The sequence below is a fragment of the Halictus rubicundus genome, chromosome 1 (assembly GCF_050948215.1).
Source record: "Halictus rubicundus isolate RS-2024b chromosome 1, iyHalRubi1_principal, whole genome shotgun sequence".
NCBI classification, from domain to species: Eukaryota; Metazoa; Arthropoda; class Insecta; order Hymenoptera; family Halictidae; genus Halictus; species Halictus rubicundus.
The window spans coordinates 11,931,537-11,948,401 of record NC_135149.1 but is presented as its reverse complement, the minus strand read 5'-3'; the positions used below and the strand labels follow the sequence as shown (position 1 = coordinate 11,948,401).

At 43.3% G+C, this 16,865-nt stretch overlaps 1 protein-coding gene across 6 annotated transcripts in view; it reads right to left on the bottom strand.

Annotated features, from left to right (window-relative positions):
• LOC143354156 (protein abrupt) overlaps positions 1–16,865 on the bottom strand; it is a 94,128-nt gene that overhangs the window by 77,135 nt on the left and 128 nt on the right. Inside the window, exon 1 of one of the 6 annotated variants that reach the window (XM_076787986.1) lies at positions 16,011–16,863. The exons of the other annotated variants lie outside the window; for them this stretch is intronic. The gene's annotated coding sequence lies outside the window, so the exon portion shown is untranslated. Of the gene's footprint in view, positions 1–16,010; positions 16,864–16,865 lie in introns of those variants that run through there. 6 annotated transcript variants of the gene reach the window in all.

Here is a 16,865-nt window from a genome sequence, read left to right as displayed (position 1 = left end):
GACCAGCGATACGTGAACAAGATACGATTCAAAGACGAAAATTCCCCCACTCTTTCATTCTCTCTCTGTCTCTCTCTCGCTCATTCTATATTTAAAATCCTATCGCTTATTGATCATTCTTGTGCACGCTCACAAGATTTTATCTGTAAACGACGACAACGAGTCCTAAAGTTGAACCCAGACGAATCGTTGTCCCGTCGACCGATAACACATAGAAACAATTAACAAATTTGTCCGGGATCACATTCTCGCGCAAATAACGCCGCTAATGGATAGATAATCCCCCTTTATCGGAGGTAATTAAGATCCCCGTCCGCTGCACGATCCGTGATATGCAATTGTGTTTCCATGAGTGATTCACTGGCTTGAATCATTGCTTGAAAAAGAAAAACGGAATAATACATGTTATTCATTAGCAAGTATGGAATAATGAGTTTCTGTTCGGCTAATCTAGGTAGGGGCATGTGCAATGCTCTGTGAGCAACTGCCTCGGCTCTGTGGTAGGCGGGGCCAAAGAAGCCACGCCCACTCAGTGGACTTTACACCGAAGAAACGAGGCAGATTGTTCGTGTTCCTTTGACGTTGCAATTGCAAAATTGACAATCTTATTCTTTTAACCGCTCGAGAAGATTTTGGAACTCTCTCGGAGCAGAGGGCAGTCATAATTTTTAGCCACGCCTACTCTAATTCCATTATCTACAATTTGACTATCTTACCGAAGCGAGAAAAATTTTAAATATAGTGAACAATCCCATAGTCATTGGGGTCCTCATAGCTAGATTCTTTTAGAGAATATAGAATTCAGTGATCGACATAGACTGTTTTGTGGGGCATAATGCGGGAGTTATGTGAAAGTTGGGAGCCGCAAAGCCACGCCCACTCAATACAATCACGCAAGGCCTAAGCACTGAAAATCTCTGAGGATTAAAAATTCAGAGAGAGAGGATTGAAAGTCATTTCTATTTCTATCATTACTTGACTACGGATTTTTATACGAAATAAAAATTGTCTGCATTATCCAAATAAACATATCTTGCTTCCTCTAAAAATTTTCTAGAGCTGGAAATAACATCCTTAAGCGTTTGTAATCTCATTACTGTTCTCATTTTGATCTACACAATTTTTCCCTAAATTCCTAACCATTGCTCCAGCGGGCATTTCAGTGCGCTCCCAGGGCCAAAAATGCTTCTTCTCGTGTTCCGACCAGCGGAATCAAGCGAAGCCGAAAATATGTGACCACAGCGATTGTTTGCGAGCGATGCAAGGCACGAAGAACCCGTTCAATGGCGAACAATCGAACTTCTTTCAGTTCGAACTGGTCGCGCAGCTATTTGTCGCGGCTATTACGGTTTTCAAGGTGAAGTGACTGGCCGATTTCGTCGGTTGAGCAAGCTGCCGTGGACGCGACGTAATCACGGCACCAAGAGAGCCGCCTCCCAGGAAATCCCCTTCCCGTTAAAAATTTTATTAACCGTGCACGCCGGCGTCCGGCTCCGTAAATTAGCCGGCCGCCTAAAACGCAATTAAACGACCGGCCATCGTCGGCGACGATTCGCCGCGGTGGATCCAGGCCGATCCACCGTGTAATCTCCTCGTAAAACGTAATCGTCCGTGATTATTAAGCAGCGCCGACGATTTTTCCGTGACGACGACGGAACACACAAAATAGAAACACCGTACCCCCCCCCCCCCAACCTAGAATTACTCTCCGTTGATGTTTGACAATAATATTGCGCAAATTAAATATCGTACGCATTATCGGGGCAGTATAGATATACCCGGTGACTTTCCAGGGAGACAATAAAAATAGCGGGTTAACAGTACGGGACCCAGGTTTCACGATTAACGGAAGAGGATAATATTATTCTATAACGATGTAGTAAAAAGCCCGAGGAGTCGACGACGACGATACGAATTATTTCTGCCCCATTTCGGTACGCAGCTCTCATTAAAGTTTTCTAGAATCACGTTTTACATCTTCGCTGATAGAGAGACCTAGTTTCGTAGTCTATATAGTGGATTCTACTGAATAAAGCTCCGGCGAAAGAAAAGTTTTAACACGATCGTGATTAGTGCTCGTCTTGGAATAGAAAGAACGTTTATGGGAGTAATAAGCTTCTATCAAATCCCGGATTTTATTGGTCCTTGAATCCTTCTTTCGTGGAAATCGCTTGGTATGGCCTTGTCGGAGGGAGCGGGTCACTTGTCACGACATGTGCAATTAGGTCTCTTGCTTCCAAACACGAGCTAAACGTATAAACGTAATTCTCTAAATTAGAAAAAATTAATAAAACGCTCGGGTCGGGTATATTCACTTTATCGAACAATGGGGTTGGTTTAGCCCTATTCGACAAAGGTCAAACACTTTCAAATCCTTTCCGGTAAAAAAAATTCACATTAGTGAACGATGGAACGAGTTCACACACCCCTGTTCAACAGAGATCAATGGGTCCATTTCTTTCAGATATACAGTGTTTTCTCGATATATGTCAACAACACGGGTCTTGCCGGCGACATATATCGTCCACGAGGTACTATTCTTTGATCCACGCTGAACGTCGTACCCGACCTGTGTTTACACTCCTCTCGAGCTCCGAGGACGCTCGAACTTCGCGGCCCCTCACGGGGTATACCCCGCGGTAGTGGGGATAGTTCTGCGACTTTTATCAGGCAGGAATTTGCGACAAATATCGAGAAAAGACCGTAGTTCGGAGAAAATTCTCTTTGCGATCATATACTAGGGTTAGGTTGGCATCCGCAAAGTGCAAAAAGACTGAAAGAGTACTAAACACCGCATATTCCAAATCTTTAATTTTTTTCGAATTCACTGAATATTTCCTACTCTTGAATATTTTGATGTCGCTTGGTTAGCAGACAAAATTGTTTCACGAGATTTCTCAAAGAAAAAAAAAAAAAAGAAGAGAACTGTTTACTATCAACGATAGTATACAGGCGGGTTCACAGACGGCGTATAAAATTTTCGGAATTCCGCCGGGACGTTTCCGGCTCGCGCGCCGCCCGACTAATTGTTATCGACGGAAGATTAAATTTAATCAAATCCACATTAATTTAATTGAATTAAATCCAACGGGGTTTACCGCAGCCTGCATGACTAATGCAAGGGTTAAATCCGGTGCGGCGTCGCGTCGGAAAAACATTAACGCGAGGCGCGCGATCATAGCCAGGCACGGCGGCGTTTAGGCCGACGCGACGCGACGCCACGCTTTTGTCGGACGTTCCACACAACAGATCGTTACATTTGCGGTGGATACTATCCGCTGGATAGGGCACCGAGGTTCGAGGATACGTTACCACTCGCGGGCACGATAAATCGGAACGTTTTGCGGCTGGCATAACGACCGGAGCAGTGGATAACGCGACGCGATATTAACGCGTGAGCAGGAAATGCCGGGCCGCGGTTCTCACCATATCGATACACCGTGCAAAACGAGATAGTCAGCTCCGATAGTCGGGATAGTCGGATAGATCAAGACGAGCCGAGATTGGATACGTAGCAGGAATGCCGCGAATTCGAGGTGTGGCAGTGTAACCCCCTTCTCGCCTCACTATCCATCGCTATAGCTGCTCCCGAAGGATACTTCCTCCTCCATCATCCACTTACTACCGACTACCGCGAGGTTATTATACCGCTACATGACGATGACATTCCCCGATGTCTCCATTACGGTCACTGAGCGATCGGTTCGCTGTCCAATCTCGATCGAGGATCGATCGATCGATGACGGCCATTTGGAGCAACAGAATGGCCTTTGGAGAAAGTGGTATCGCGATTTAGCATATAATAATATACAGTACATTGTTTAGAAAATTGGAACGTTTATAGTTTTATTGTCACACTCGGTTCTTCATGCAAAATAAAAAGCCTCTGGTGCGAACCACTTAAAATTGTTTTCCTTCTCTATTGTTCAAATAATCATTGCTTGGAGAAAGTGGTGATGCAGATTTGTACGTGTTTTTAGAATTTGCAATATGTTTCTCGAAAACGGTGAACCGTTGCGTCGAATTGCGAGCAACTTTATGTAACGTGCGTTAATCAATCTTGTTCAAGGAAAATCAGGAAGTCATGCTAACCTGGCAGAATAACAGCAGTCGAATACTTAGAAAGACTCGCACATTGAATCTTTGTCACAAGATTAGCATATAATCCACCATAAATCATACATTATCAACGTTAGAGTATAAACCTCAAGGCCAGCTAATTCCATCGTGGCTGTTCAAAGGATCGCCAGCCACTTCGAGCCAGAAAGAAGCCTGAACGTTGAAATGTATACGCGAGAGAGAAGGGACATAATTTTTCCTTGCGGTGAAATCTGACAGATACCTAACTGAAGTTGAAAAATGCTCTCTTATTTTGTGACAAACAATTTCACGTTGCAGTGTTGGACACACTGAGAAATGTAGACGATTTTCGTAATGCTTAAATAGTTTCATCTAAGCCAATTAGACTTTAGATTCACGATGAATGGAACTGCCAAAGGTTAGAAGACACAATAAAAAAATTTCAGCAATAAATGAAAATTTTCGTACATTCTTCTGAAGAAGAAAACCATCTTTTAAAGTCGAGAACTTGACTAGGTCAAAGAAATGTTACACGATCGAAATGATATGTTAAAGAAATAAAAATGTGGGTGGATCAGATAAGTCCGAAGAACAGGGTTGATTAACATGTAAACTTGATAGAGCAGAAGCAATTAAATAAAGAATTATTTGCAAAGGTTCCATGTCACCCGCAGCTCCGTAAAACAAAGAAAAATGAAGCCGAACACCTGTGCGTTATGGCCAGCAAATAAATTGCAAGGGGTTAAGGAGAAGTTACGAGCGAACGAGGACGAGGACAAATCCCTCGAAGGTTCCAACAATTCCTCGGTTGCGTTTCCGTCAAGTTTCACGTCGGTGAAAGTTTTTACCGAGAACCAGAGAGTGAAAACGGATTTTCACGTGGTGGGTGTGCCATACCGAGTTCGCGGACGCATGTGTTCCGCCAGGGAAAATCCCATAACGTGGCTCGTATTACCTCTAGGTCCTTTTCACCGACCGTTCAAGTGCGCGTTTCGAACGGTCCGGATGGAACGCAGGCCACTGGTAAACGAGAAAATGTATATCCAGACTTCGGATCAAAGACGAGCCGCTATACTGGGTGGTAATATCCGAAAGAAGTCAGCTAAACATTTGCCTCAATTGCGATAACACTCTTATTTTTATGTGAAGACTTATTCTGATCTTATTCCGATATTTTCTGGAATATACAGTCAAATGCGTAAATATTTTACGTTATCGTAGTTTGCATTAGTATAATCAAATTTCAAATGAAAATCTAGCCACACTACATAAATTTATTATTATTTAGCGAAAACATCAGGAGAATTAGGAATACTATCGTTACATCATCATGAACACATTAATATACGAATGAATACATGGATTAAAAGAAAAATATATTCCGATGTGTCTCCTGTTTCTCATAATTGACGTAAACTATATTTTCATTTTGCTCAAAGCCCATTTATTATTTTTTTAACTTTATTTTTATAAACACATTCTTCCTACTGCAGTTCTAACAACTTGATTGTTCAACGCGAACGGATGTTTTCTCCAGCTTCGAGATTAAACATTGAACATGAAATGCATTGGAAATGAATTGTGTGGGCAATATTTCTTCTGTGAATGGAGATATTTCGCCGAACCACCCTGTATACGCGTACTCTCGAGTTACCAACGGCCCGGGGGAGAAGAAGAGGAAGAAGACGAAGAAGGAGCGTCAGCATTTCCATCGCAGGATAGAGGGAGAGAGAGAGACAGAAAGGGAACCATAATGAAAGTGTGCAGCTACCCGAGCATTCCGTTCCTGCCCGAAAATAAACACCCTCTAGCCGAGCTCCGAGACCCTTCTTGGAAACCGCACCGAAATTCGTCTTTCCTTTTCCCGTCCAAATCCCCGGATTCTAAAAATTCGCACGAGTCCGGCGTCGATCTCTCCGGAACCGAATAAATAGAATGCACCGAGGTCGCGCCGAAGGACGAGTCCTTTGTGCATCCTTCGAAAGTGCATTTGCTCCGCAGACAAAATGACAGAAACCGAGTGACCATTTTCCAGTACGCTCCTACGATTGCTGAATTTCTGATTTTTCTGCTGAAAATCACTGAACAAGGGGGCCATTTCGTCTGGAACAAACATTGCTTTCGATTCTAATGCACGTTAATTGTGCGAAGTGAGAAGCGTTAGATAAAACCGTTAATAGCGCGGAGAGCTAAGAACCGTAATACATTATGAAATCCATCACGTTTATGGTCTGATATATGGAAATTTAATAAACGTTGGGAAAGCAGGAAGTGGAACATCATAGGAAAATATAAATTATTGATGATTCCTCGAAGGAGGATATTTAAAAGTGTAGGAAGTGTGAACTGTGTTACTTGTCGAGGTTCAGATTAGATCGAATCGTGCAACAATGGAGACGAGATAGGCCATGTGATTGTGCCCCCATTGCTGATGACAGGACCAGGCCGTAGACGTAGCACAGCGTACAAGCGCACAATGAATATAAATTTTCCCTCGCCTTTGAAATGATTGCGGATAAAAACTGGTATAGCAAGGGAAAATGGTATACCAGGTATTGAAAATGTAAATTCAACAAATATTAATAGACTGCGGGTATTACGACAGAAATGAGTAGATTTAAATCGTTCTTATTTAGTTTTTACTCTCCGCAATTGTTATCGGAAAATTTTCATTTTGCACAAAGATATCCGCAGACTATAAATAAATACCCTGCACGGATCTTAAGAACTAGAAACTGCCATTACTTTCGGTTCAACCGGACGAAAAAATTCTGAAGAAATGTACGAAAAACACAGCTTTGTCTACGAAGGAGTCTTTTCCTCCCGAAGCTGAAGAGCGTAAGATCGCAAAGAGCAGGAAGTCCAAAGCCCGTCCTTTCAATTGTATCATTGTACGGCCGGTTGCATCCCGGGTACTTTTTCACCTAAGCTTAGAGATTGCGAGTACAGTACCGTTGGCGCACTGGCATTCTACCTGGGCCCGGGCCGAAGCAAATCTTGGGACCATTAATAATATCGCCGGCGCAATTATCGGGCCAGCTGCTCGGTTCCCCGTAGGGTCCCACCGGGCCCCAGGTACGAAGAAACACGCTGGAGACCCGCCCGGTACCCGGCACACATTTTCTAGTCGCAGGTACGTATCTACGACCTGGAGAACCCCTAATCTCGGTAATCTCATTGCGGTTCGCCGCTCTGAAACAATTGCTGACCCTCCGAAGCATTTTACTAGACGGGTCGATTTTATTGTCGATTTCCCGACAGTAAAACGATACAAAATACGCCGGTAGCGCGATGAATTGTAAAACTTTATAACCGGTGTTCGATCATTGCTTTCCATTTTCCAACAATTATTGCTATCCATTCAGTCATTTAGAGGATTACGACCCGTATTTATTAGTTTTCGGGCCCCCTACCGGTTGTTCCTTTTGTTCCTCCGGGTTCTCAATCTTTGCGTTTCCTTGCGCAATGGACGGACGCGCTGACGCGAGATTTATGCGTTTTCGTAGTGCATGGGATCGACCCATGCACACTATAACGATTCCCACGGATCGACAGCCCGACGAAGCCCGCGTACAACCCGACAATTGACCGTCTCCCGGTGACGAATGTATGTACATCATTTCGCGGCCGCAATCTCGTGCCCGCCAATTCATTAATTAATCGGTGGACAGGCCTGTACGGCACGATGCTCCCGCTCTCGGCTCAGCTCCGCTCCGCGTGCACCCGCCGCCAATTACCGACACATTGTCGCGCATAAATCATTAGCGAACGTGACGCCTCCATAATTCGGTTAATTTGCACTGTTTTTGCTACGCGAACCGCCCGCCAACCCCCGCGCTCTGTTTTCTTTATCTTGACGAGCGAGCTGCTATCGGACGGGCAAAGGTGTGCACACCCTGTCTGTCACCTGTCATTCGTGTAAAAATTAAACGATAATCATGAAAGAATATGGTGGGAGAATGATGTATGAATTATAGATTGGACGTTGGGCGAAAATAATTTCACTGATCTAGGACAAAAGTTTACTTATACATGATTGCATTTTAGCTATTTTTGTCTCGGGCACCGGTGAGAAATAAGTTCACTGATCTACGACAAAAGTGTACTTATACACGGTTGCAGTTTTGTTATTTTTGTCAGGGGTATTGGAGGAAAACACTGATCTACGACAAAATTTTGCTGATGTAGGGTTCCTGTTTGGTTATTTCTGTCGCGGGTATTGGTGAAAAATGAAAACCAATAATCTACGAGGGAAATTTGCGACAGAGTTGTAGTTATTTTTGTAAAATTGCTGGATAAATAATGGCCGCCAGGGGAAAATAAAATAGGAGTCGCAATAGTTACAAATTTATAACGGTGTTAAAACTATGGGATTCTAGTTTTTGATTATTCTTTTTAACACAGATTCGCTATCTTTTGAAAAATAGCTTTGCGGAATTAGTATTAACAGGTTCAGAAGAATAAAATGGGGCGTAATGACAAGAAAAAACAATTTGTACACCAATTATTTTTGAGCTAAAGTTACATCAGTTCAGAAGATTAACATAGAACGATTACAGGAAAAATAGAAAACTTGTAAAATTTGACTTGAAAATTTGACTGTTAGCACTGGAGAGACTACAGGTTTGTAATTTAATTATTTTTTTAGCTGCCCTTTTGCTGTCGTATTAAATAAAATAACGTCATAAATCTCACCCTCACAATTTAGAAAAACATTTACGACTACCACTTTTATTCTAAAATAAACATTGGCTCGAGGCTTATTTGCTCACGGGCTGTAAAGACTATGATTATCTTCAAACACAGTAGAAAAATATATACTGCAACCGGAAATTGTAAAAATGGAGGTACCGTTGTTCACACAAGGTTGCACATAGTTACGACTTGAAGACCGTTGCTTCTCTAACCCTTATACTGTATTCGCATAAAATCTTTTAAAACGTATTTCTCATTTTCTCTATACAGTATGATCTTTTGTAAAAAAATTGTGTGCAACTATTGCGCGCACATCGCAATGCAGCTGTACTATAACAAATACTCTAACAATATTGTTCGCATGGCTCCCGAATAAAAATGTAGCAATCCGGGACAATACGGGAATAAAGAGCCAATTAATTTAATATGAGAAGGTTGAAAGAATCTCGCGTATTATTTTATTATACTATACGTAACGTTCGTAATAAACGAAAGGCAACCGATGACCGCTATCGCGCAGCGATCGTGGGAACGATAAAAGAAAATTTCAAGATAGCCGGATTAACGGTGTTTACGCATTATCGAAGGGACACGGCGATTTCTTCGAGATTTCCAATTATGATTCGCGGTGTAAATTCGCATAGCCGCGTCATTCCAGTCCGAGCGCGCGGCGCGTGACTCTTTGTTCGAGCACGACGCGATAACAATAGGATTACGAGACTCGAGAATTAGAAGATCGATAACCGGCCATGCGATAACGGCGTATTTGAAAACAACGGGCACAGGCTGTTTTTTGTTGATACGCCGAATCCGATGGATCGCGTGGTGCGAATCGACGAACGTCACAGGGTCGCTATAATTAGCCGAAACCTTTCTTGAAGCGTTTTCTTGCGTGGAGGTTGCACCGAGGTGTGACGTCTTAACGCTAAACGGAGCAATCATCAAATCACCGATCGTGCGTACTGTGTTGTACTATTACAGTAGGACTTCGCTCGATGCACGGAATCGGGACCGAAAACGCGCGCATTTGTTCCAGGTTTTGGAACGACAGCGGTAACCAATCGCGCGATCTGTTTCCCCACTCCATGCTTCCCCTAAGCTGCTTGGTATATTACGTAGCCGCCACAATCTCCACCTCGTTAGCATTTCGGGAACTCGTGGTGGGAACCGCTGGTGTGCTACGAACGAGGTTCTACTGCCATGGGAAATGACTGGAAAGATTCTGAATAAATCAATTCAGTATCGAGCCTTCCCGAGAGCTGTTGTGTTTAGAACCAGGGGCGCAATATAAAACAGAAAACACATTCCCAGACGGTAATCGAAGATACTAGCAGCACGTAAAAACTGATAAACTCTAAATGACGAAGTACAATTAAGAACGGTATATCGTTCCGAAGATAAAACGTCAGAGACGCAACATGAACGGGTCTCTATTGGAAAACAATAAACGTAATCGAGGGATTACTGGGCGCAGATAAGAGTATGTACAAGCAGATTAAATTTACAATTACTCGATGATTCATTTCCGCCGTGAGAATTGAATTCTAGTTTAGGATTTCGTGGATGGACGAAAGTGGCGATGGTTTGTTTTTTTTTTTTGAAACATTTTTGGAAAAAAGTCTGTGGCAATTGTTACGGTTCGTTAGTCGTAGCTGACAGAAGTTTCGCAGTGATCTAATAAATCGGCTGGAAAGATACGAGGGCCGTGGTGCGTGCGTAAACGCGGCCATGCGACCGTTCTGTATAGCTCGTGCTCGTGACTATCAGCTTATCGAGATGCGTGTGAGTCAGTCATTAATAAAAGGGTCGCTCACGGTGAAAAGCGTGGAGACCGGGGAGAGAGGGGGCTCGTATCGATCAAATAACCATAGGCCGCCATGTGGAAAGAGGGATTTTCGTTCCTAGCCGGGGAACTCTCGCGTTAATCATCCCACAGAATCGTCCGGATTTCGAGAACATGGCGGATTTATAAAACTGTTTTGTCTTCTTTTGTCAATGCGCGTCTCGCTCCTTTTCATTTTTCATACCTGAACCATTGTCTGCACGCACTACGGACGAATACAGTGAGCTACAAAATATCGTACATTTAAAAATACATTTCGCGTGAAAACAATTTCAAGATTATGCGAAAGAAAAACACTGTAAAATGCAGTTCGTGTAAAATATATTTATTTTACGAGATTATCGAAAGGAACGAATAATAATGTATTTTATGCACTTATGACAGAAATGAAATGACGATTTGGACCAGTCAATTTTTGAAAAGAATTTAACGAGTTTATGTGAATAAAAATTTAGTATTTCGTTGGATTTCGTCAATAACTGTCTACGAATCAGTACAAACTATTCAAAATTCTTTCATAAATATAGATGTTTAAAAATCAGCGTGAATGGTCACGATATACCCATTTGACAATAACGCATGCAGTTAATTACAATGCATGGCTCCTGCCACGGTGTTCAGCTATAAGAATAAATTTTTAGCACACAGTGTCCAAACTCAATGGGGAAACCGTGGCATCCCGTAAATGAAGCAAATAAAAAAATGTTTTTTTAAACATACGATTTTTGGCAGCGATTCGCGACACATACGATCTCCTACTATGAATTACTGAACGAGATAATGCACGCGCGTACATTTGTTACGTGTCCCGACATCGTGCTCTCTCTCCCGTTCCGGAAGTTTCGTATCGAGTTTATCAAAAACAGAACGGAAAGCCCGTACAATGATAGAGAAAAAGCGAACTACATTCACGGACCACAATTTTAGAACAGTTCAAACAAAACAAGACGATTCTAACACGCATTTTCAGGTCGTACAGAGTGTTTTTTTATTTCAGATTTCGTGTAGATTAGATACGAGAAGTTTCTCGGGGGAAATTTCGATTAGAATGCTTCGAAATACCGGTTACCTCATCCCAGATGATTCTTTAATTAACCACCCAGTGTGTATGCTCTTCGCAATAAATTCTATAATACGATTTTCTGTTGTAATATTTGTTTGCACTGGTTTTATAGGGCATTTTGATTTACGTTTCTTGGGAATCGGATGTTGTGGGAAGTTTCCAGGAAGAAACTTTATAGAAATATACCGGTTACCTCATCCCTGATGAGCCTTTAATTAACCGAAAGTGTACTTGACTTGGAATAAATATGTACTATGGATACGAGTAGGTGTTGCGAGAGGTAAATTAAACACGCCGACGTTATGGAATATCATTTTTCACAGGTTCACAATTTTAGATTTCAGTTCTCACTGAAAATGGGCAACGCTTATAATTAAAAATCAGAAGAATAGAAATGTTTTCAAAGGTATTAACCGGTTTTAAAGGTATTCCCAAATGCTTTTTTAAATATAAGATTCGATAACTGTGTAACATTTACTTAAACGTGAGATCTACAGAAATTATCTTCGAGGCACAATACGGCAAAAAATATATTGATGCCTGTAGTTTTCACCGATTGTTTCATCGCAGTTCTAAAAAATCACCGACTCGAATGCTGGTAGAACAATTTATTTGCTGTTCAGGATGTTCTCCGACAAACACAGCACAAAAATAAAAGATGACGTTCCAGAGAATATTTCAAAGATTGCCCACACGCATTTCAATTTTCCAGAGTGCCTGAAAGGCTTCTAGCATCTCATATTGAACTTCCTTGAAACTATTTCCTCCGGCGCTTTCGATCTCGGAAATGTTTGCCATAAAACTTTTGAAAGCAGTATAGCACCCGGCGCGGCGGCGCGAATCTTTTGAAGCTTGTCGACCCTTGCACAGAATCAACTGCATCTCGGTTATACAATTTCTCTCGGTTCAACAAAGATCTTTTCTAGCGAAGAGATCCTAGTGTATTTCTTTCAGGATTACTGATTGCGCGACGACACTGTATAATCGAGCCGTTAGGTGAACTCGAGGCCTGGCCAGGGAAATTTTATGCACCGTGAAACGTTTCTGACCTGCGGCTGTCTGTGTGCTCTCGGTTTTACAATACGGTTGTTGCAGAGAGTCAGGAAAGAAGGCTGCATTTTAGGCTCGGGCTTTTTGCGATGGTCTGTGTGCGTGCGTTCGTGGCCTCCGCGTGCGTGTACGCACGCACCGGTAGTTTCCTGTGTGCGTGCTGCACGGCCCGATTTATTGATCACACGCGTCGTACGCAATGTGGATACGTCCCCGTGCGTGCGTGTCGCAACGACCGACGAACTTTAACAAATTCCGTCTACGATTCGGAGTGACATGTGCATACAGTCGGCCCGGCATTAGCATAAGATCGAAGGGAGATCGAGTTCGGCGGCGAAACCAACCGTGCAGGCAGTTTTTCGTGATTAAACGGCCCGTGTTCCGGTGTCCTAGCACGCGTCACTGACTCCGTTTCAAATTAATTACTCGAAAGTGATCGGAGATGCTTCCGAAAGCCATGGGGGATGGTTTCAGAAAAGAATCGAGCACAACAAAATTTCGGACTGTCAGTGGTCGTTGAATGTGATCGAATTGATTCAGAGAGACTAGGCACATCGTTTAGTAATTCAAGAGAATTAAATGTAACTGTAATTACAGCAGAAGTTATTCTGTTAGAAGATAATTTATAGGATGAGAAACTTCTGAAAGGTGTAGTTTTGAGAAAAGCACTGTAAAAAAATATTTAAGGCTGGCAATAATCACCGAATATGTACAATAAAATTGAGCTGAAAATGCTGAAGGCATCCCGTAGTAATTTAGAAGATATAAGTTATAAGCTCGGGGCCGAAACGAATTTATTAGGTGAAGTAGAAGCTTTCGGAAAGGGGTGGGGGATGTTTAGGAATCCGAAATTGAATGCAGGCACTACGAAAAAAATATTTCAAAATGTTGAAATGTTGGACGCACCGAGCAACGATTTAAGGGAGCTGAATTTTAGAAAAAATTCCCAGCTCTGTGGGAGGTAATTCTGTGTTGTGAACTGTGTGCTTCGCGGAAGTTGATTGCGAAAAACGTTATCCGAAGAACCAGGGTCTCTCACCCACTGTCGAAGCGAACCGTAATCACCAAAAACGAGTTCTCGTCGAGCGAGTGTCTTCGCCGAGTAGATTAATGGAGGACATTTTCGAGCCATTTCAAGAATTCCCGGTAAAGCAATGTTTTCATAGAAGAGAACATGAATTGCTTGATAAATTAATGAATCGTGACCATGAGATCGAGTAGCTTCGTGTCAGAAGAAATTAACTTCTGCATGCGAGTAAGAGATACGTACACCGAGTCTCTATCTCAATTACCATGCTACTTCTTCTTATTTTTTGTTGTTGGACGGTAGCTAGATTAATCAGCGAGCATCAATTAATAGGAATGCCACGGGTAAATAGCATCCGGTCGACGTCTAATCGACGTGATAATTCCGGGAGCCTGGGAAACACGTTTTGGTTTTTCGTTATCGGGTACAACAAAAACCGTATTGGCAATGGAATCGTTCAGGCGAGTCAAAAGACGAGTATTCTTGGATCTCGCCGCGAGTTGATACAATGGAACGCGTCTGTGAAGCAGCGGGTCGGCGAGAAAGAAATCTAAGGCCATCGTAGACCACGAGAAACATGATTCGGATCATATCGCGACTGCCGGGATCGGTTAGGTGCGTGCTACCCCTCCACTCGGATCGCCGATCGAAATCCTCAACGTGATTACATTACAAAAATTGTTCGATCATTCAAGAACACGTTCAGCAAATGATCAATAAATTTATCTTGTTACTGAACACAAAATAATGTACTGTTAATCCCTTGCATTGTAGTGTCACATCGAACTGAAAATTTCAAACACAATCTACTGATTATGCTAAACGTGTTATTGTTTTCCTTTAACCATCGCGAAGCGGACGCGGCAACGGCTTTCGACAACGGCTGAATGATTATTCATTATTGATTATTTTGACATATTTTTGAACCCATTTGATAGAAGACGGCTAGCAGAAAATTAGAATTTAGATGAAACGTTTCTAACTCTGGGTCAAAACGGACCCCGTCATTCGAGGTTTAAATTGAAATAAAATTCTATTCCTTTGTTGTTAACACTCGGCCGTTAAAAGAAATATACGCTTTTTTCTTTTTTCCAGGAACAATAAAGAAGTTTTAATCAATTAACCCGTAAATGAAATCGTGCAAGGAATTATTAACCGGTATATGAAAATTGTAAAAAGTTGCACGACATTCGAGCAGTTTTTAACGCTATGAAAGTCGACGTCGTGTGGCAATGATCGAACTATGAATAGTGGTATTCACGTTTCCAATTCTTTGCACCGTAACGAGACACGTTCTTGCGCGACACACATTTTTGTCGTTATTGAAAATATTCTCCACGTCGGATAACAGAGTAATGATTATGACAGATTGCTTAACCAACGGAGTGTTTTCCGCCAGAGGTAGCGAGTCGTTAATCAGCTAAACCGTGATGCAGAATAATTATGAATGATCTTTGTTATTGCTAACGCGCTAGCAACCGAAAGACGACACAATCACAGAATCTTCTGACGAATGCAGTGCAATCACGGTTTTCTGTAACGTCATTAATAGCGTCATTAGTTTCCGGGCTTGACGTGTTTATGACAAAGAGTGAACGAGCAAAACGGAAAATAGTTAAACAATTTCAGGAACGTAGGAACACTGTCATACTATTTTTAACTTGCTAAGTTTGCATACAAATCAGTCGCCTCGTAGGCAGGGTTTACTTTGTACGTACAAATTAGCGAAACTGTATCGAGAAATCGAAACTAACGCGCCGGATTTCGTGGTTTGCGGCAAACAACGACAAAAGACAAAAAAAGAACGTTGCGGTGCGTAAGTCGCGCGATCGTTACGTTTACGAGCGGTGATTTTTGGCGAAAGTATCGGAGGACCGAGACGACGCTCGTCGATCAGCATCGGATCGCGAGCCGGCGCGTAATTTCTATAAAAGTTAACGCGGAGAGCCGTGAGCGGGCTCGACGGCGTAGTTAACTACGTGGGCCGCGGTCGATCGTGCAATTAACTTTAACGAACGGCGGCCTTGCGATTAAACTTAATTAGTATCGCGGTAGTAACTCGTTAATAATCAGAGCCGTGTAACGGCGCGGTTACGCGCTCTCCCGGTGGTACACGTGCGTGCACGTGCGACAGGGAAGAACGGCGGCAGATTCGCTTTGGATTTTCGAAGCATACAGTTTCTGTGTCCGTACACGCGAAATGAATCGTGTATGCTGGTGTATGTGTATGTGTGTTTCGTATGTATATTTACGTGACGGATGTGTGGACCAGGAGGAGACGACGCAGGCGGTGTTGGTCGATGGTCGTCGAGGCTTGTGCACACAATCACCAAATCAGAGCGTCGAGGAAAAGTAAAAAGATCGAGCGACAATACCAGCAACGACCAATTCAACGCAAGATTCACGAATTTTTCAAATCACTGGCCCGTGTCCAGGGCACGGTTCTGCCGGCTGCTGCAGCACCAGGGGGTTTCAACAATGCTCCCTTCTTTCCGGGGCCCGACGATCACAGAATTCGCGGGAGTATCACCAGCGAAAAGGTAGTGTACGATGACGACGACGACGACGGCTCTCCTTCACTTACGGAGCGGCGACGACCGTGTCACCCGGCTTGTAACACGGGATTTCTCGGAGGCGAGAACTGGCAGCGAGTAAACAGAGGAACGTCCGTGGCTGTTGCGTAGCGAACCGGCACTGACTCTGAATGATCGACCGACTGACTGAATGGTTGGCTGGCGGACAGAGACGCGCGCGGATCGGTGCGGACGAGGCAGAGTTACCGCGCGTTCACCCTTCTCGCGGCGAGCTTTTGCTGCTCCCTCACACTCGTGTGTCCTGGATCATCCACCGCCGAACGAACTTCCGGTTTGGTGTGTTTGTCAGCCAGCTGGCCCCGAGGATAAACAACGATTACCGTCACGACGATGTTGACGCGGCGACGACGCGACGCGCGAGGCAGCGAGGAGATTGAGATAGATGACAAAGGAGGTCGCAGCAAACCGTACCAACGGTGCACCCGGTCGACGGAAAGCCTGACGGGTAAACGTAAAAACGTGCACTACCGTCTCTCTCTCCCGGCTGCGACGAGCGAGGCGGTTAGAACCATC